Below are 22830 nucleotides of genomic sequence, written 5' to 3' on the forward strand. Positions count from 1 at the left end.
CTCCCTTCCCTCCCTCCGTCCCTCCCCCTCACCCTCCCTCCTACCTCTTGGGTGAGTCTGCGAGTGAAGAAGGGGTTGAGGTACTTAGCATCAAGCCACATGAAGCCCTTCAGATCCTGTCTCTGGTAGATCTGAGCCTCGTACTCCTCCTCTGTCAGCTCCGATAGGTGCTCCGACTCGATAGCATTACCCTGGAGAGAAAGAGGAAAAGGAGAAAGAGAGGGAGAGACACAGAGGGAGACAGAGACAGTCAGACAAACAGACAGAGAGAGAGAAAGAAAGGGAGGGAGAGAAGTGATGCAGGGACACAAGGGAGAGCGAGGAGCAAATGAGGAAGGGGTGAAAGAGGTGGAGGAGAGTCGGAGGGGTGCAGGGCGAAGTCAAAATGGCAGGACAGCGGCGAGGGCGGTGGAGGCGAAACCACACAGAGACGAGCGAGGGAGAGAGCAGAGGGAGGAAGGAGAGAGGGAATTACATCAAAGAAGACACAAGAGAAAGAAGGAGACAAGGAGGGCTTGTTTAGATTTTGTTCTTGGTATCTCAGGATGCAAGACTAAGCTTTGAAGACATCAAACACACACACACACACACATACAAGACACACAAAAACTAGTCTACATTGATCTGAATGATACATGTACTTCAAAAGAACACAGTGTTGCCCGTCCTTCATGTGGGACCCGTTATCCAGAGTGAGAGCTGCAGTGAGTCAGCTGAAATAAGACACATGACGGCTTGTATTTTGGTGCCTCTGGGCAATTGTACTTATGCAGACTGTAAGTGTGCATTTGTGCTTCTCCAAGTGCTTGTACTGCTGAGTGTGTGTGAGTTTTTCCACTCCCCATTAATGCAGTGTGCTTGACGCAAACCACAATCAATCCTTTGATGTGTCCCTCTTTGAAAAAAACAGGAGAGTCTGAGGTTGGCATAACTAGCATCAATGCATCCAACGAACTGAGTGTGTTTGTTTGTGTGTGTGTGTGTGTGTGTGTGTGTGTGTGTGTGTGTGTGTGTGTGTGTGTGTGTGTGTACTCGCATCTGTTCCAAGTGAAATCAAAGTGCTTCAACCATTACCATTTTCTCGGTCTTGCTGAGATTGATGTCTTTCTTGTTCTTGCGCCGTGACTGGCTCTCCTCAATGTCCATGATGCGGATGAGGGGCATGGTCCCACCTCCCAGGAGGAGGATGGTAAACAGGACGATGATGATGGTGGTGGTGCCAATAAGCTGCCGCTTCTCAATGGGCTCCAGGCCCAGATGGAGGCTCAGGGCGTAGGGGATGGCACCTCGCAAACCTACAGGACAAAATGAGAAAGAGGTAGAAAGAGGGATGGAAGTGACTGTGAAAGGATGATGGAGGACACATATCCTAAGGCAAAAAATTGCAATAATAATCAAATGACAAAAGCGGCCGGAGCGCCTTTTCTTACTGAATCTACTCTTACAGTAGCATAGGTCAAAAGGTTCACTGCATCATCTCACCACTGAACCACATGATGAACATCATCTTGGGTGTGATCTTATGGTCTCTGAAAAAGTTGAGCAGGAAGGATAAAGGGAAGATGTTCACCGCTCGGCCGAGAAGAACCAGCACCTGCAGTACGGAGAGAACCGCAGCTCTGTCACACTGACAATCGTTGGATTTAGGCTCGGTGGACTAAAACATTCAGAGAAGTTCAAAAAAGGCAATAGCACTTACTATGCACCAGATGACGAAGGAGATTTCAAAGTTGTGAGGGAAGCTGAAGATGGAGAGACCGAGGAAGGCAAACACGCACGTCTCTGGAGGGAAAAAGAAATGAAAAGTGGTGTTGAGAGGAGCATGTGAGGGATAATAAAGAAGGGAGAGTGAGGTGGAGATTTACTGACCACACATGAAGGCCACTGTGCGCAGTGTCTGCTGCATGAGGATCTGCGTGACAGGAGACAAGTTGTGATGGGTGTAGTGAGACATCACAATTCCTGAAAACAGGATGGACATGATTCCTGTAGGTAGAGAGAAGGGTAGAGGGGGAAGAGAAAACAAAACAAACAAAAATCATATGACGTCATGTGAAGTCGAAGATGCACAACAATTCCAGTCAATTGTGTGTGAGTGTATGTGCGCGTGTGCATGTGTACACACCAGACAGTTTGATGCCCTCTGCCAGGCCGTAAGGTAGGTAAGCAAAGATGATCATCATGCCAAACTCGAGTGAAGGAGTATTCCTCAGGTCAAAGTGTTTCAGAAACTGGTCAAAGAGTTAAGGGTTAAAACAAGAGGAGACCAGAAGAGAGCACACACATCGATATAAGAACACACATACACACACACACACACACACACAGAGTCTGGATACAAGGGCAGAGATGAGTCCGGTGAGGGTTCCCAGGGCAGCAGAACCGAAGAACATTTTAAGGAAGTAGCCCAGCGCCTGCACGAAAGTCTCCCAGCCCGTTACCATGGAGTTGTCTGAGCGGGAAAAAAAACCCTCTGCTGTGCTGAAAGACAATTAATAGGAGAAAAAGAGAAAAGAGGGAAATGAGACATAGAGCCTCTGTGTGCTATTTAAAGACTATTTACAGCAGTGTCACCCTCACACATTATGTGTTGTAGTACATCTATCTGGCCCTAGAGGGCAGTGACGCTCCACCACTAAATCCTACAAACTCACAGGTACGATTGTACGGGAAGAGGCTGTGTTAGTGTGTAAGCAGAGTTTCCTTGTGTGTGTGTGTGTGTGTGTGTGTGTAAACACATCATTAAAATCTACTGCTACACTGCAGTTGGCTCTACTGTATCACCCTTTCAATGACTTAACAGAAGGCAGTTAAAGGGAATTTCCTGGGTCACCTGCAGATAAAGGAAATGAAGATGCAGAATATATTTGGATATAATCTGAGACAGAAGCCTGTGTTTTGAATATCAAATGCAGGTTTTACCCTGCAGTCCCTCCAAAAGCACAGAGTCTTCTTAAGGCCCATTCACATCTAGAACAATAACTATGAAGATAACTATGAACTATAACGATGCATTTTTGCTCAAGCATTCACAATACAACGACATCTGGGATCAATTCAGAATTCTCCGCCCCCTTCTTTCTTAGAACTTTAATTTGATTGGTTGAAAATGTTTCACTGTCATCTCTGCATCCAAAAAACAAAAACTGCTCCAAGATGGAACCAAAAATATAGTTAAATATTTGGATGTTTTTATAGTTATAATTGTAGTGGGAACACAGGCATTCTATTTGCTTAGAATGACTTAAACCTTTTTTATAGTTATAGTTATCTATATTGGTATAATTCTAGATGTGAATGGGCCATCATTAACCAGCTTGTTAACCATTATTAGCCAGCTCGCAAGGAGAGGTGTTAGCTGTGTGGTTGTAATGTAAGACTGGGTCGAAGATGTAAAGCAGCTTTCTAAGAAAGCTGGCCTAACAGCAAGCAAACTGCTTGGGCTGCTCAGCTGATCTATTATTCATGGATTCATTTACTCTACAGGGGCATGTAGACACTTGAGATCGCTTTGCGCATTTAGCTGGGTGTGAGAAGGAGAGATAGAGGCAGGAATTAAGTGAGTACAGAGACATCAGATGACAGTGATACATACAAACAAGGGAATCCTGCCAACAGTCCGTTTCCGTTTGACTTGTCTGTCAAGATTCTGTGTGTGTGTGTGTGTGTGTGTGTGTGTGTGTGTGTGTGTGTGTGTGTGTGTGCGCGCGTGTGTGTGTGTGTGTGTCCGCCAGTCTACTGATACAGTCTCGGGGAGAAATTGAGAGTGTGATTCTCTAAGGACCGGCTGGCATTGTCCACTATGTGTACAACGAGTTTCCAGTGTTACAAGGACATGAATGGAAAAAAGAGCAGCTGTGCTTTTTTTTTTTTTCTCTGTCATTACTCAAAAGTTGACTTCCTGGTTTGATACAGACTGTAAACACGGCAGATAATTCACGTCTGTGGAATCTGAATTCACGTCTGTAGACTTCATACAACTACACACAGCTTCTGTGTTCGATACCATTTGGACTGCTGGTGTGATCACAAACACCTGCTGATCTCTGCATTAGTCATTACTAATGCGGAGATCAAGTTGTGTTGATTAGAGGAGCGGTGGGCAGAAAGTGTGTCCGCCTCTCTAGGGCAATAAAATAGGTCACTGGTTCTATTCTGCTCCTCTCCTTCCCTCACTGTTGCTTGTTGTATCAGCAAAAAGCAGACAGGGTTCAAAGGTTGGGAAATTCCCGACTCCACCCTCAGAGACCATGGGAGCTCAGCTGACATTTATAATGGTGACCAACCTGTGTGTCATATTGTGTGTGTGTGTGTGTGTGTGTGTGTGTGTGTGTGTGTGTGTGTGTGTGTGTGTGTGTGTGTGTGTGTGTGTATAAGCCCTCAGTCAAACAGCATTTGCATGTTAGTTCTTAACATTTGTGTGAGATTTACCGGGACAATTCAGATTAAGATTAAGATGAATTTAATTGATCCCTGAGGGAATATTAAAACACAGAATAAAAAAAATAAAATAAATACCGAAGACTAAAGATACGTCTTCATCAGTCTGTTTAATAATTCCTATTGGCTAGAAATAATTCTGAGAGACTGTTAGGCAAGTTGTGAGTTACAGAGAAGTATACTAAACTGGCTTCCGAATACTGTGGTTGTGTAAAGTTTAAACCATCTGACACTCTGGCATTATATTGTCCTGTGTGGAATACGATGTCTATCTTGTAAAAAAGGGATAATAAACCTTAACATATGCTGGTGCCTGCAGGACTGGATCACACTCCACATGCCTGCGAGCCTTTCCATCATATGACATCTCAGTGGGACATCGCGGTCATTGTGTGTGCGTCTGTCTGTGTGTTTGAGAGTGTGTATGTATGTCTGTGTATGCATTTGATTGCTATCAGGACAGTGTTAGTATGTCTGTGCTTGCAACATCCTCAGCAGGCTGTTTGCGCGCATGTTCCTTATAGATGCTCTGGATGACGGCATGTGCAATCAGCATGGACAGAGAATGAAAAGGCAGTGAGGGAGAGGAGAGAGACTCCTACTTGGTGAGTACGATGGAGACGGCGTCGTTGAGAATGCTCTCTCCAAACACCAGCATGTTGAGGACCGGGTCCACGTTGAGGGCGTTGAAGATGGCGATGGTAGCTACGGGGTCCACAGCCGAGATCAGAGAGCCAAAGGCAAAGCTGCAGCAGGAACGAATAAGGATAAGCAGAGGTTAACAGTTCACCAATAAATCATAAGGGATGGCTAAGATTCTATTGCAAACAGAAAGACACAAATGTATACAACAGAATACAGACGAATGCATGTGGACAACCTACAAAGGGAGACATCATCACCACAGCCAAAACCCCATTAACATTTGTATGTGCAAACCAGGTCAGATGGAGGCAGACAGGAAGGAGTCACAAATAAACACACTGACTTATGAGTGGACACACAGACACCCACAAATAAGCTATAGTTTTGGTTGTCAAAAGCCCTGTTTGAACTCTTTAAGGACACACACTCGTGCACATACTGATTTGTGTGCATAAACAAGCACACCCACATGAAACCCAGGGCTTCTCCTCCTCTTAAAAAAATAAAATGGGTGTGGAGTAGGAAACGGCTTATGTTTCGGTTATGTCTTGCTAGCAGGAATATCCTACTGGAACACACTAATGGACAGACTGTACACCAGATTGGAGATTGAAAGTGCTAGACCAGGCCAGTAGGGGGCACCAATATGAAATATCACCACTCATTTTCCTGTGACGTCATTTCTGTGAATACTGGAAAACCCTACGTCATAATCTAACACGTGTGAGAGTTGAATCCCCAGAGTTCTTGAGAAATCCCCTATAATTCTGATATGTGAAAGAGGGATGAACGAAACAACTCAACCACTATGCCAGTTTCATGGGGAAATTTGTTTTCAAATCTAACTTGCTGTCCTGTCAGTGCCAATTTCTCAACATGTCATAAATAATATTGATTAGAGTAGAACACTCACCTATCAGTCATGCTCATCTTGTAGATGACATCAGCCTGAGGAAAACACACCCAGATCACACACACACCCAGATCACACACACACCCACCCACCCCCACACACACACACACACAGAATTAAAACAGTTAGTAAAACAAGGACATTTGGTCATGTGCCAACATCTAGAGCAGTTAAGGGCAGGAACAATGTAGCAATTAACAAGTGTCGTTTGCTATTAGCTAAGGAATGTTTATGTTTTGCAACAATTACAATATCTGAATCCTGAGAGGCTCTTCGCACCAACATTCCAAACATGCTGTTCCAGGATAGTCAAGGTGGGACACTGGGAACAATTTACTCAAGACACATTTGCAAAGACATACTATTTTCTCTGAATCCAGAAACCACAATTGTTTTACAGTTATATTACTAGCATCCTCACCTGTCCAAGGAAATAGATGCCTCCTCCTACAATGAAGGCAGAGATGGCTGTGCCAATCACAGCAAAGAGGGTGATGGAGCCAATGTTCTGGAAGAAGTTACCCTGGACACACATGCACACACAGCGTAAATATTGTATACTGTATAATGTGCTTAGTGATAAGACACTGTATGTTACATTGTGTTCCGTAACATGTAGCCAGCATTAAAATGAAAAGTAGGGCATACTACAGGTACAGGGAAAACAGTGCTTTCATTGTGAGCAAGAAGAATGGTCATGAATGGTTTTTTGTATCTCAACAAAGAATGTCGGTTGCCTTTTAAACCAGTTTGAGATGATGGTAAATGGTTTCAGAGGAAAAGAAGAAAACCTCATGAGCCAGTTTAGTTAGTTATGAGAACATATATGCCAAAGGTGATAAGAATGAGGGCTACAACACATAAAGGCATGCAATAAGAATTTAAAAATGCTTATACATACAGAAAAAAAAACAGTACAGAGCAAAGCTGCACACAAGTGCATGCATGCACACACACTCACACGCACCTTATGCAAAGAGTATCCAGACTCAAAGATGATGGGAGGCAGCAGCAACAGGAAGAACATGTTGGGTCGGAACATCTCCTCTTCCTTATGGAGAAAGACAGAGACAAAGTTAGGCCTAATCCACATTTCAACAGTTAAAATATAGCGGTGGTTAGCCTAAAGGTTAGAGTCACAGGCTTGTGAAAGGAAAGGTTGCCAGTTTGAATCCATCGACCGGTTGGGACCCACATAAGCAACGTGCCCCACTCACTTCTGATAAAGTGACCTTGAGCAAGGCAGTTAACTGCCAACTGCTATAGTGAGGCTGTTCATCGGCCAACAGTAGAAGACTGCGGAAGTACAGGGCAAATGCCAAGTGCAAGTGCTGGTAGCTGCATGAGTGGGTGTGAAGCTGGGAGTTGCGTAAATGAGTGTAAGTACTCAGAAATCCTTTTCAGGTTCAATAAAATAAAGCTTAACAAAATTAATAGGGGGGAAAGCAGCCTATTAAGTACAAGTAACAGGCAACATATTTCCATCCAACAAATGACTGAAGCAATTCCAAAAGCCTATGTCAGTGAACAGGTTTCTTATACATTCTGTAACATTTTGTCATCCTGAATGAGCCCAAGGGTTGGACCGGCCTACATACAGTCTTTCATCTAAATGCAAATGCTAATGCTAATCAGAGTATACAGTATATGAGCAAAATACTGTATGTATGATTCTCACTGAATGATAGAAGCACAAGATGTGGTTATTAAGCAATCATTTTCCATTTGAATGATGCAATGATGAAGTCAGTTCTCTGTTCATCAGGTGACTTGACACTTGGCTGTGTCTCAAACGGAAGGCAGCTGCCTGCTGACTTGCTGTCTAGCGAGGCAGTGTCCTTTGGAGGCAGCGCTTTTGTATGAAGGTACCTGTAAAGGTATCTGGATTAAGACGGACTTCCAAGGCAGCAATGCCTTGCGACGTCATGACATCGCCAAATACTGGCAGCTGCCATCTGTCAGTTACAGCGGTTATACTGCCACCTATTGGTCATTTGGAATAACTGCTTATATTATTTTTTAGTGCTAGTATTCAGTATAAATTTGAATTTTATATAGATTTAATAAAATAGCTAATGTTAATACTACAACAACCACAATAGTGTAAAGTATCACAGAACATTACCAACTCAAGTAATACCCAAGAACTACAATTAAATATTTAACATGCAATTCAAATGACATATCTTCAGTAACTACTAGGTTTACTTTTCATAACCATTTCATTGCTTAGGCTGCAATATTTTTTTTCCTGCTTACAGTTTTAAATGAAGGACTTTCACTTGAGTCATACTGGTAGTTATACTGCAATTAATAGGCTATTTCTACTTTTACTAAAAACATTTCAAGTACTGTTTCTGATATTAAATAATAAACCATTTTTATAATGATTTTTGTACTTTATTTGAACATAAATATATAACCAATAAAAAATAACTACATATCTACATAACAAAACACAATTACACTAATGCAACTATATATACTAGCTATACATACAATAGTTATACAATAATAAATTTAGTTATATATACAATAACTAAACTATATACACAAAAGTCGATGGGTGCCATTGATGGATGTCACATCTGCATCAAACCCGCTGGAGAGCCAGAAGCTTGGTCTTATCGGAACCGCAAGCTGTTCCCTTCCATCCAGCTGCAGGCCGTATGTGACCACAGATCCAAGTCCAGTGATGATTTGTCGGTTTCCCTGGCTCCATGCACGACTCCAGGGTCCTCCGGCACAGTCCCTTGTATCGGTGAGGGGTGTATCCACCACAGGGTACCTTCCCTCTGGGTGATGGAGGGTATCCATGCATGGAGAGGCCCATCTCCCTGGTGACACCTTATAAAAACCCAGTCAGAGGAGTGGCACAACACAGGTTAGTTTATTAATTATTTTTCCATATGTGAGTAAAGTATGTGAAAGGATTGCTTGCGATAATCCATTTTAAATAAATACTTACCCGGCTTGACAAGTTCAATGCCCATCATGCTAGAGCTTGCTCTGTCTTTGAGCTAGCATTTAGCATGATGAAGACCAGGTGGAGGGCCATCTTCCTCCACACCCTGGAGGTGGACACCACTTCATCCCTGATGTTGTCATGGCTTGTTCAATTCTGCACAACATCTGTATGAGCAATGGGGATGTCCTACCGGTGGAGGACAGAGAACCTGGCGAAGAGGAAGGAGGAGATGGAGAGACAGTCAGTGGCAATGACCTGAGAGACCAAATTGCTGCTCAGCTGTCTGCCTTGCAGGACCACGTGGGCGACCATGACTATTTAAGTAATTTTTGTAATTTTTTATTAGAGGAGTAATAGCAGTTGTAGTGGTAGTAATAACAGTAGTAGCAGTAATAGTAGTAGCCTGGTAGTAACAGTGGAGGTAGTAATACTAGTTGTAGCAGTAGTAGTAATAGTTTAACATTCAGGTTACTTCTACAACATAATTACTGTCTGTTGAATAGCCAACTGGTAGAATTTAGGGATGGGAATGTTTTCACTACTAAACAAAAGTGCTTTTGTCAGCTCAACTTACTTCCATCCATTCAGGGCACTCTTTTTTGCCCCATGAAGTCTAGACCAGTCTATAGTCTGGACCTGCATCTGCCAGACCTTAGTAAAGGCAGTGGTATCCTCCGTCGACCCTTTGAAATGGTGAAGTTCAATAATGGTTAACCAACGATCAAACATTGCGTTTTAAATAAATAACAGTTTAGGCTATAACTTACGGGCTTTTAGGCTATAATTCAATGGTCTGCTTAGTAAGCTAACATAACGGATAGGCTAACCTCAAAAAGTCTGTTTTCAGTGAATCCTAAAGTCGGAACAAATTTCTTAAATAAACATTATACATCAAAAGAGAATGGATATTCAGTGACTAAACTGTCTATTTCTCAGTTGAAAAAAAATCTGAGGTTAAAAAAATAACAATAACTTACATTTGTACACGAACTCCGGGCTGTTGCTCGCCATTTGTTTTTTTTCTGTCGGCGCAGTGGAGCGGACACACAGGATTGTGGGATATCTTGATCAACGAAAGATACGTCTATGCTGCCTTCAAAACCTGCCCAGTTGGAGGCACCTCAGCAGGCAGCATTTTTTGTAAATATTCGATTGAGACATGACTTGATGCCTCCCTGCCTCCGAAGGCTGCCTGATTAGGCAGCATTTTAGCTGTTTGAGACAGAGCCTTAGTCATGGACTAGGGGAAAGGGAGAAGAGAGAGGAGATGCCTAAACTATGTTGGAGACAGCCCTTCATCTGCCAAAATATATTAGGATGTTGACTTCAGGATGACAAGCACACACACACAACACACACATACATACACACACACATCAGAGGCAGTATAAATGCATGCCTATCCAGGGTGAATGTATGCCTACCAACTCATCCATGCATTCAAACACACATACTAACACACAGGCTCTAAGAGGACACATGCATACGCAGCTACATATGCTTCTTTATCTCTGACTCACACACACAAGCACACACACACACACACACACACTGTATCCTAGTGACCTTAGCTCTCTGATCATTTCCGCGATATAATGAAATCATTGTTGCTTCTCAGCTGAATGGGCCGAGCTCCCAGATCAGGCGTAGGCATCATGTGCCCGTGCATTACGCTCTGGCTGCCAGTGTGTCTGTGCATGATGCACCATGTGTTACTGTATTACCCAATGTGTGTGTGTGTGTGTGTGTGTGTGTGTGTGTGTGTGTGTGTGTGTGTGCGTGTGTGTGCGTGTGTGTGTGTAAATTGTGCATATTGTGTCAGTAAGTTAGAAGCATATATATATGTTATGTTTCTTCACTTCCACAGTAAGTGAGTGTACACTTTTATGCGTGAATGTGTGTTTGTGTGTGTGTGTGTGTGTGTGTGTGTGTGTGTGTGTGTGTGACTCACAGCTCATGTGCATGGGGAGGGCCTCTATTCTGGGCCATGGGTGCCACTAATGTCATGTCAGCTCTCAGTCAGGCAGATGGAAGAGGGCAGGCCCATGTTGCATTATTTACACTATCAAACAATCTCTCTCATTGTGTTGCGGGAGCCGTTTCTGGCAGCTGGGTGGAGCTTGACTCTAACCCCAGCACCCCCACAACTGGATGAGGGTGAAGGCAATTACTCCTACATTTGACTTCTGGTCACAGTTTGGATTTCCCAAGTAGTTAGGCAACATAAAGCATCCGTTTATTTCTATACAAAACAGCAGAGGCACTTCCTTCCTTCCTTTTAACCTACAACTACAGAAGTGTGAAACCATGACTGAGGAACAGTTCAAAAATTCAAAAAGGATAGGGCTGATCAGGGCTTGCAATTCACAAGATAGCTTCACGGTTTTCATAATCTCCTGATCTTACATTCTATTATTTCCCATCTAACCAATCACTCAGGGCTAACAACCAGAGGAGCAAGAAGTCATTGGCAAATGAGTTGAAGCAGTGCCAGCCACAGCACAATGTTTAATTCAAGACTGTAACCATGCTTTAGCTCTCAAGGTGGTAATGTTGGCTCTCATGTTTAGTTTGTCAACAGCAATTTACACCATTCTGGCTGCAAGCCCTTAGGTTTTCAATCTAGGTCAATCATAACGGTGGGGCCTGTTTAGCCTATTATGCATTCAAACTTCAGCAGACGCAGCCCTACAAGGAACATTTCCAAGTTATCGCATTGCCTTGACATTTCGCTCTGGTAGACCTCTACCCAGCAGGGAAGGTGAAAGGTCAGTGATGAATATTCACATCCTGAACAGAGGAAGATAAGCCATACATGCACCACACTCTGAAATCTACAGCTGTACTCCTGCATGCATGCATGCACATGTTTCACAGGCACATGTAAGAATATGTGCGGGAGTAAATGAACAAGCATGCATACACTTACATGCATACATATATTTATACATGGAGTTATTTGTATAGATGTCTGCAAGCCAGCACTTCTCAGCATGTGGTCAATGAGTGGCTGATTTTAGGCCACCTTTGACCTCAGAATGATTCTTCATGCGGAGATGGAAAGAGGCCATGAAGAAAGTTGTGGAGTGAGAAGGGGTAAGGAGATGTCAGAGAGAATTATATTGATAGACAGCAGAGAAATAGACATTGTAAGAGAAAGAAAGATGAAATGGATAGAAAAACAGAGGAAAGGATGAGTGTACTCTGGGGAGGTTCTGAGAAACAGAGCTTGAACTAAATGAGAAAAGATGAATGCCAAAGATGAAGAGAGCGCAGCTAAAAGAGGATGGAGAGATAACAGAAAAACAGAAGAGAGAACGATGGAGAGACCTTCGCTCGGAGTACAGGCTCCCTCGAGGCTCAGCTTTGACACACAGCGGTGACATCACCACATGGGAAAAAGCCCCCTGAAACCACAATTAAAATTGCTCTCCCTGTGTTGCTCTCTCTCCCAGGCGTGGGAGAGATCTATTAAAAGTATGTGCTGCTTCCATGGGACTTAAAACACACCACTACAGCCACTGAGGGAAAATGATGAGCCCGGCTACAGATACAGTGGAGGCTTTAATACTAACACAGAGGGGAAACTAAATTATTATCCGGAATACACTGCGGATGCAAATATATTCACCTCTGTATCTCTCTCTGTGCTTTGCCTATGAGACAAATTACTGCCAGCATGCTACAGCACTGTGTTCAGATGCACACAGTCCAAAGTCGTCTTCAATCTGTGTCAGTGCACATGGGAGAAATAGATGAGCAGATGAGGGAAAAGGAAAAGCAGTGAGCGGTACCAGAAAAGCACATAAGTGGAAAAGCTTCTCCACATATGCTGGATTTGAAAGGAGAGGACCGGAGATAGCAGGGTTGGTAGCAAAGGAGCAAAGACAGACAATTGATGGAAGGCGGAGGCAAGGAAGAGAGCAGAGCCAGTGATGACAGGATGCTGCTGCCTGAGGGGGTTGTAAGCCCTTGGTGGTTAGTAGGGCTGTCCTGGAGGCTTGCTAGCTTAGCTGAGTGGGCCAGCTTTAGAAACGGGCTAGCTGCAGGAGATGGAGCCAGCTTTAAAGATAGCTAGGGGCGTGAGGCTGTACATAGTTTAGAGAGAGAAAGAGAGAGAATGACAGACGGAAACCTGCAAAACAAGAAAGTGAGAGAGAGAGAGCTAGAGAGAGAGCGAGACAAACATTTGAGCAGGAAGGACAGACACCCTCCATTAGCTTTGGATGGTAAAGCACGGACCTTAAGCTAGTGCACTGTATGCACAATTTCAAAAGGGTTGAAGTTGAAAACAATGATGTTGACAGAATCCCAGTTTAGCCACTGGCGGTGTTACTCACTGAACAGGTTACTCTCTGCTCTCAGAAGCTCTCTCAAAAACAAATAGGTCAGACATAATGGATTTGCATTAAGGCCTGGGTCTTTTGAAGTCTCCTAGGGCCTATAAACCACTTAGCATATCTATGCCCCTGCAAAGGAGCTGCTGTATATCACAGTGGAACTTCATTATGCTCTGCTCTATGCGTTTGTATAGTGATAGGCCATGGAGCTGCTGAGTATATGGACAGGTGAGCTAGTCTGCTTGAATGATAGAATCAGTGATATGAGTTACCCACACCCACACCCACACCCACGCACACACACACACGCACACCCACACGCACACACAAACAGATAGAGGTCTGGAGGCTCATAGGCCAGGGGGAGCAGGATAGGGGCAAAGGGGGGAAAGGGGCTCATGGGGCTCTGGTTACTAGGGCCGATGACTCAGCAACACCCTGGGGCCCCCAGGCTAAGGAACAATGGGCCCCTGTGTGCAAGAAACATTGACACAACCTGCCTCTCTCTTTTCCTCACTCCCTCTCTCTCTCTCTCTCTATCTCTCTTGTTCATTTGTTCTCTCACTCACTGGCAGAGAACAAGGAATGTTAATTAAAGGCTGTGAGAACCAGGAGAAAGGAGGAGGGCTCAAAGGGACGCAGAGAGAAAGAGGAGCAAGCAAAGGATAGAGTGCATGCGATTGTGGAGAGGTAAGAGAGAGGAGATGGAGAGATGAGTTTTCTGGAAAAAAGAGTAAAAGAGGGGGCCAGGGGATGAGTGAAGGAGCAGAATGATGGGCAGAGAAAGAGAGATGAAAAGCTACAGTATTGGGATAACAGATGTGTATTGGGGGGCGGGGTTTCTTGGGAATTAGCTGTGGGATAAATTGCGTCATAAACACAAATTACGGTTAATATTAAGAATGCACTGGGTGTGGCTCTGTTGTCAATAGACTTTGAACAATATTGTTAGGCGATGGATTGTGCTACAGTGTAATTTAAGGGGTTAAACTGAGTGAGATACAATGCTTCCACAGACCAAACCTGTGCAAGAAGTACATGCAAAGCAAACGTGTTTGTGCGTGTGGTTGGTTGTGTGTGTGGAGGAGTGAGGAGTGGGAGGGGGGAAGTGGGTGTCTGTGGTTGTTTTTCTTCACACTAAATGAATCAAACCAAACGGAACTGAACTGAGCACCACCACAGCTAACTGTGAACAAGAATAATTGGGGCCAGTGCAGCGTAGACACCATCTAGCCCCTGTAATGTAGAAAGGATATTTGTGTGTGAGGGTAAAAATGAGCTGTGGAGCAGTGTTTCAGCAAGCAGTCAAACTGTACCTTCCAGTTGGCCAGTTCCTGGAACTCGATGATCTTAATGAAACCTCCCATTAGGATCCCTGGAAAGAACAAGGAGACAGTCTCAACACTAAAAAAATCACCACTGTTTAAATAGTTTATCGTTTCATATCAAAATTTCAATGGAACCGGCATGCCCACTATCCCACAGACCACAGCATAAATGCATTCAAACACAGTGCAAACCTGAGACAGAGGACTATTTATGTCGTTAAAGCAAATAGATGCCTTGGCAATGTCCATTGTAGTTTAGGGATAGATTAGATAGACAGAGTGTAAGAGACCTATTGTCTTAGTTATGTCTTTGAAAAAGTCCCCTCAGGCTGGGTTGAGGGGAGGGTAGCTCTCCTGTTACACAGCCCAGCAGAACACATTAATTAAAAAGGGAAGGAAAAACACAAAGACATGTAAAGGGCAGAGAAAGAGAGGGAGATAAGGTGGAGAAAGAGAGGGAGAGAGAAAAATAGAGTACAAGGATCAAACCACGGTCTAAGACCCTGATGCACAGAAGAATGGAGAGGGATAGGGGGTAGAGGAAGGGAGAGAATGAGCAGATGACAGGGAGGAAGTGATGAGGAAGGAAGAGCAGTCCTTCCTGATTTGTAAGCAGAGTGTTATCTCTCTTCAGCAGAGTCCCCTGCTCCAAACACTGAGACGAGCTCTGTCTGGGATGCATCATGCAAGAGGAAGGCAAAAGGTCTGCGAGGTCAAGATAGATGTGTGTCACCGAGTTTAAGTGAGCATAACTGTACAAGTGTGTGAGGAGCGAGACCCCGGAGGGCATCTAAAGGAATAAAATTGACCTGAAGTGACTTTGCAAAAGGAGCAAAGCTTTATCTCCAGGAAAAGAGTCAATTTTAAAAATCTTTTTCATAACAAGGCATTCCCTGAGTCTTGGGTGAGGCTACCAATACATTTGCTTTGCCTTTGCTCATCTTAACAGCGCATCTTTGCACTAGGCTGTGTAAAAATGATAGGCTATTTTTGTCTGTCCATACTCTGACCTTGCACAGATCTAAATGTGGATGTCTACTTCAAGGCTGAGTTCACACATTTAGGCAATACGCCTAGGAGTTTACTGTGACACACAGTATGCTTTGGAGAGAAGAGGGAGGAGAGCAAAAGAGATGAAAAGAATGAGAACAGGCAGGTTGGATTGAGAGCTCGTCTTCATTATTCATACATGTTCTGAAAAAAGCGCAAGTGGAGCATTGTTGCCAACTCCCAAATTAGTCTCTGCATTAGTCTTTGCTTTAGTCAAAACTGTCACTGCCTTGCCAAAAAGCAGGAAGTCCCAGAGTGTTTTTAAATACAGGAACAGTATTATACAGGAAGAAATCTTAGGTTTATGAATACGTCTAGACTGTGTCATGAATCATGTCCACGTTACATAATAAATACTCACCGAGGGACACAACAGCCACACTCTCTGGAAGAAAGTGCAGCTTGAACTTAATAAGCAGGTGCACCAATATGATGCAGATACCTGGGGGGGACAAAGACCACAGTGACTATTCTGGACAAATACACCCATGTCTTAGACATCATGTCACACCAGGTCAGGCCAGCCCATGTCATCTGAATAGCAACCACATCATATAGTGTTAAAGTCTTAGCTCTGTCTGCTATTGGCATGTAGACGACTGTAGACTGGGCTAGGCTGGAATTTCTGTAAAAACACATCTCACTCTAATCTAATGTCCTCTTCTTACAAGGCTAAAAGGATACAACTACTGCTTGAATTTACAGCATCTTAGTCTAACTTTGAAAACATGTGGATAGACAATTTTTATGCAAATTACTTCAAATACACAGATAAGAAATGTCTTTGAAAATTTGTTCTGATGAGTTCTAAGACTAGTAATAATAAAAAGGTAGATAATGGCCACCAATTAAAACATAAAATTAGCTTGTGAACTAATGAACTAAATCAGTGGATACCCAGATTAGCATAATCATTGTGTGTCAGCCCAGACAGAACGAAAAGAGCACAGCAAATAGCAATTCAAGCTAAGCAGGTAGGGCAACAAATGAGCTAATTATCACATATGCATGGGTGAGGCTAGACACGGTCAGTTCCTCAAAGTGTGGATTTTCTCATGAGGAAGTAGCTGACTTAAGGCGCTCACACACACACACACACACAGGGACATGGTACATGATGTTATTAGTGTCTCCAGGAAGTGCCAGGTTGTAGTTTCTCATTTACTTCTCATTTACTGGCCTAGGCCTATACTATTCCAGTCAAACTGCTATGTTGTTGCTTTGTTTAGATCGGGAAACAATGACAAGAATTTCCCACATCTAGTGCATCCGGCCAAGTCAGGCATATCCAATCAAATAGCAAAGAAGTTTTGAAATACTTGCGTCAACACAAAAGAGCATCTGTAATGTGAATCCATGAAGTGAATGAGTATAACTGGTAAACTTATGCATGATTCATGCCACTTACCCAGTCTAAAACCTTACAGGGGTAAACATGTGACTTAATAACCTGCAGAGAACTAAAGTGCATAATGGACACTTTGTGTGTTTGGAGATGCACTCTATGCCCTTACACATCTTAATGTGTGACCACATCCTTTTCCTTCATCCACATCCTTCATCGTCCGGGGCCACCAACCACACTTGACATTGTAAAACAGTGAACCAGACAATGGTTACATCTTGGATATTATGTGTACCACAGTGAACACAATTCCCTTCGGGGATTCATTTACTTCTCCTCCTTTCCTATCATATGGTTTCAGAGGGATGTGAGGATCCTACTGGACAACAGTGGCTCTTAGGGATTTACACTGACAGAGAGAGTAGAGGAAGAACGAGAGAGACGGAGTCAGACAGACATATGGAGACAGAGAGACTACCAACCAATAACCAGCAGGCTGAAGAATATGGTCATCCCGCTGGACTGCTCCTCCTCCTGGGCCTTGACCCCTGTCTGCACGGGCAGGATGGGCTTGGGGGTCGGGGGCGCCGGGGTCGTCGCCTTGGCAGCAGGGGTTGTAGAGTGGAGGGTCTCATTGCTGTAATTATCAGTGTCATTGGACTTGCTGCGGGGAGAGAAAGGATCAGGATATGGTGGTGGATATTTCATGCTGAGCAGTGATGAACAGTGCAATGCTAATTTAAGAGCAGTTCTTTAAGGAAATGTAGGTTAATATGGCATTAACTAAGCATTGCATATCAATTACTAGGTAGACAGCTAGATAAATAGATAGATAGATAGATAGATAGATAGATAGATAGATAGATAGGGAGTTATTAAGTAGGCTAGTACTGTGTCTGCAGTTGTTGCATTACAACAAATCCCACGGCAAGTGAAGCTATATTTGCGCTACTCTAAAGAAGGAACAGAAGAGAAAGAACTGAAATCAATATAAGCTGAAACCTGATAGACTGTCCATCTTTATCTTGGTCGTTTGAATCGTGTCCATTTTCATTTTCATGCTTCAGTAATGTTTCCTGGCTGTCAACCGGAGTAATAACCCTATGATCCACATCATCGTCATCTCTTTCGTGTAGGTCCAACGACTTTTCTCCCTCAGCTCGCGCTGGCACGCACGGATTTAAAAATAACAGCAAGAGCAACAACAACATCAGTTTACAGCTGACACCTTTCATCGTTAAACCAACGCGTTTAAACACGAATGCAGCGTTTTGTAATAAAAAGGACTGGCAGTTCCATGTCGACGACTCCATGTATGTGTTGACATCACAACTCCACTTCCTGGTTCAGCTTTGGCAGGGAGTTGTAGTCTTTACGTTTCATGAACCGCGTTTAGGAAAAGCAATCTAAAAAATGGACACAATTTGATGTAATCACCCTCTAATAATAGGTATTTTGTTTGTCCTGGTCGATAAGATTTCAATTTCAGTCGATGCAAATTAATTGTCGATAGACCAAGGTAATGCCTATATACTCAATTTCCCATAAGCCATTGCAGTCGAGTTAAAAAATGTTGCTTTATGGATATTGTAGTTTCTAGGCTGAGTGTATAAGTGTATAGAAGAAGGTAAATACACACTTGCCTTTTGTAGGAAAATTAACAAGAGGCGTACACTTTTACATTATTGTCACACACACACACAAGTTCACTGCAACTATTTCACCTAAAATTGATTTATTGGCCCTAGGTATCAGGCTGGAACCACATAGCCTACCTTTGTTCAATAGGATCGTCTGAATTGCATTGCTTCATACTAGTGAGTGTCATGTGAACTGGTGGCTGAATGCAGCATTTGGGCAAGTATTTAAGGTTCTGCTGTTGCAAAAAAAAAAAAAAAAAAAAGAACAGAGAGAGAGAGAGAGAGAGAGAAAGAGAGAGAGATGTATGCCTGCTGCATACGATTACTGTTCTCTGAACTTTGCATCTCATTATGTGCCCATGATGCTTTGACCCAAGAAAGATAGAAATAAATAAGGTAGATAAGATGGAGCATCGCATCGTGAAGGCCATAAATGTTCGGACATTTGTTCACAAAAAGGTTTATTCCCCTAAATATCATATTTAATTAGCCGTTTACAAGGGCCGTTCTCAGTTATAATTGTCTTAATTTATATTCACGGTGCCATATGTTATTAGAGTGACTAATCAATACGGCAGGCCTCCGAGAGACTGGAGGAAAGGAAACACATGCCCCATGTTAGCTACTTTTTCAACGCCCACTTTAGGTATCGCTCATTTGCGGAGGGGAAGCTCCATTCATAGGGCGGGTAGGCAGGCGAAGCGCAGGAGCGGCCGTACTCCATCAGCGTCGCACGGTGTGAACCAAACGATGAGCTTTCACTGAAGATACCAGGCCAGTTTCGACTGCATTCTCGCAGTTAGCGGTTTCCGAATTTAGCATATCATCGACTAAGGCTGAAACCATCCTTTCGGGGCCGGAATTTGAATGTCCTGATTGATTGGATACTGGAGCTCCCCTCCTGTGCCCAACCTGCCGCGGACACAGACTGACTTCCTAGTCGCCTGCTGGTCTTCACCCTGCCGCAGACCGACCGCTCCGCTCGGCACGTTAAATCCAGACTGTCCGCGCACTGGCTCTGGCATCCGGGCGCATCGGAACTGCTGTATCTTCACTGTAAATACGCAAACGTGCCTGTGTGTGTGTTTTTGCTGCCTGTATAATGCCGACACACTTGCGGTTCCGGAGAAGGTCATTCCTTGGGCTTATATTCCTTTTCTCGCTGTCCACCTCCGCATTGTATTTCATCTACTCCGCCCCCGGTATCGGTAAGTGAATTCATACTGATGACATTTTAAAAAAAAAAACATATGATGTTCGGGTGATGTGAGGCTGTGCGTATGGATTGTTAGGTCATGTGTGACAGCTCGGCTTGCCATTGGGAATGTTAGACAGGAGAAGGAGCCATGCGCCTCTGCTGAGCCTTGATCTCTCCCCAGTCGACGATTCAGACGCGGCTGGATGCTGGGAGTCAATCCTATAATGTACATGTACCTGACCATGATAACCATCGTGCTACTGATGACAGTCACGGCTACTATAATCATGCTGATGTTAGCAGCAGCCATGATTATAATGGTTATAGTTAAGGCTGGGGCCACAAGCAGGAGGCTATTTTGTTTTTGCTTTTGGGGTCATTGCTGGCATCCAGAATAGCTGAAGTTTGCCAATGTGTTTTTTACACACGGGAAGGTATCTAATCCCAGCTGAATGGCGGGCTATAGGTCAATAGGACACATACATGATTTGTTGCCTTGTTTTGAAAACAGAGGCTACATTTGTCAGTCTGAACGTAGGGATCATTGCAAAACGACTCGTAAGTAGCATTCCATCCATTTGAGTGATCTGTGGTTGGTGACCAATCGACTTTCTGGTGTAATGCCAAATTCTGCATGCCTGCCGGGAAACCAAGTCACATGCAATTCTGTAGTATCCCATGTCCGCCCTGAATTGCTCCTAAATCATTAATGTGCTGTTTCATCCCCTCCCTTCTTTCTCTCTGTCTCTCTCCCTTTCTCTCCATCTTTCTCTCCCTGTGTCTCCATCACTGTCGCTCCCTCTGTCTTTGAGTGTATGTATGTATGTGTGTGTGTGTGTGTGTGTGTGTGTGTTCGTGTGTGTGTGTGTGTGTGTGTGTCTCTGCGGGCCCACCGATGTTCTCTTGAAGGTCTCATAGTTAAGGGCATGCCATGGTCCACTCACCACTATCACCCGCTGTAGATATCTTTGCCTTTATTGCCCACGTGATGCACAAACATCTGAGACTTTATTGCAGCTATATGGGCGGAGCTTATCTTGTTGCCTAGCATTTATTTTGAAGTTGGGACTTTCACCTGACTGTCCTTGGGTCTGTGCCAACCAAAACTGTCATCATTTTCCATTGAAGGGGCTGAATGGTGATTCAACTAATGATGAATAGGGCTGCAACGATTATTTTCATTGTCGATTAATCTGTCGATTATTTTCTCGATTAATCGATTAGTTGTTTGGTCTATAAAATGTCAGAAAATGGTGAAAAATGTCAATCAGTGTTTCCCAAAGCCCAAGATGACGTCCTCAAATGTCTTGTTTTGTCCACAACCCAAAGATATTCAGTTTACTGTCATAGAGGAGTAAAGAAACCAGAAAATATTCACATTTAAGAAGCTGGAATCAGAGAATTTTGACTTAATTTTCTTAAAAAATTACTCAAACCGATTAATTGATTATCAAAATAATTGGTAATTAATTTAATAGTTGACAACTAATTGATTAATCGATTAATCGTTGCAGCTCTAATGATGAATGTACACATGAGCGGCAATGCAACGGTTGCCTCTATTCTATTGTTTTGCACAATGCATGAGGAAAATTAACGAGGACATTTTTGAGGAAACATGAGGTGCAGGTAACACTTTCTCAAGAGTTAGGCTACTGGGACCTTTTCCTATTTACCTTCAAAGCAGGATGTGGCACTTAAGCCACTCTTGGTTGGACATCCTGTTGTGCTTGCTGAGCAGGCATGATTGGGGTTGGGCTTACCCAGAACATGTTTGTGTATGTGCTCTATTTGAAACAGCCAGTACCAACCAGGACATGAATAATCTATCCTAGCCCAAATACTATGATGGACCTGTGTTGTAGCTGTCAGAAACAAGCCCAAAACATTTTCATTTTTAAACACAGTATTACGCCTCTGTGTGTCAGGAGTTTTCACTGCATAAAAAAAGAAGGAAAGCCTGTCATTGTCCTCTTGAGGTGGGCTGTTTGGAAAGCAACTATATGAGTGAAATACTGTTTTAGTCATACATGTGTAGACTTTCGAAAACATCAGAGGGAAAGCTGATCCCTCTCAGTCATCAAAATGTGTATCGACCCATTCACGCTTTTTACCTGCTGTGGCCGACTTAATCAATAATTGAATCAATTCTCATGTGGAGGACACATAAACTGACGGGAATAGCCTGTGTAGGTCCCAGTAGCAGAGAGCAATGATTCCTCTAAATGCGGAGCAAATAAATCTTTGAACAATGAGGTACACTCCCTTAAAAATAATCCCTCGCTTCATTCACATGACCACTATTTTTCCAGCTCAATTATTGATGGCATCTGTTGCCTGATTGAGAGCTGCGTTCGGCCAAGTCTGTCCTCCTGGGTGTTGATTGTAGGGCTTTAATGGCCACGTGGCTTACTGGGGGTCAGTTCAGGAACAGAACAAGGACCAGTAGCACCAGTCCATTAATTATACATGGTAACCAGGAACAAGGCTGCTTCTGCCGCTCTTGCTAAAAGCTACAGTTTAGCCTTCCACACTCGGGGGCCTCTTAGAGTGAGAGCAGGCAGGGTCAGGGAAACGGGGGGGAAAGTGGAGAGGTAAGGGGGGTATGAAGAGCAGGTCAGGATGCCCAGGGGTCCTTGAGGGGCTTTCAGAGGGTCCATACTGATCAAAAGGAACAAAATGAGGAATTATGTCATTTCACTATAGCTTAATTCACTACAAATTAGCCAAATAAGAGAGTGTATAACAACTATAACTATTCTATACAGTTATACTGTTCTATATTAAATCAACAACAACAAAAATCTTCCCAATTACGGGTTCCTGTGACATTATAAATCAAATGGGGATCCATGGCCTGAAATGTGTCTACTTTATTTGGGGGTGTTAAAGATATCAGTGTATGGAGCCGGCAGCATTTTGGAAGTGAAACAGTGCGGACAGATTCGTGGAAAGTGATCGGA

General features: G+C 43.5%; 1 long non-coding RNA gene and 1 pseudogene across 1 annotated transcript; both read right to left on the reverse strand.

The window, feature by feature from the left end:
* Positions 1 to 32: 32 nt before the first annotated feature.
* On the reverse strand, positions 33 to 18356 carry LOC139660708 (sodium/hydrogen exchanger 8-like; annotated as a pseudogene).
* Positions 8562 to 10715, reverse strand: LOC139660709 (uncharacterized). The gene is made up of 3 exons (XR_011696569.1): positions 9541 to 10715; positions 8967 to 9174; positions 8562 to 8845 (listed from the first exon to the last, which is right to left on the reverse strand). It is a non-coding gene; the product is annotated as an uncharacterized lncRNA (long non-coding RNA).
* Positions 18357 to 22830: the final 4474 nt, after the last annotated feature.

The sequence above is a fragment of the Centroberyx affinis genome, unplaced genomic scaffold, assembly GCF_046629955.1.
Source record: "Centroberyx affinis isolate AG114_WGS23_722 - 3 ecotype Tasmania unplaced genomic scaffold, CSIRO-AGI_Caff_v1 ptg003369l_1, whole genome shotgun sequence".
Taxonomy (NCBI): domain Eukaryota; kingdom Metazoa; phylum Chordata; class Actinopteri; order Beryciformes; family Berycidae; genus Centroberyx; species Centroberyx affinis.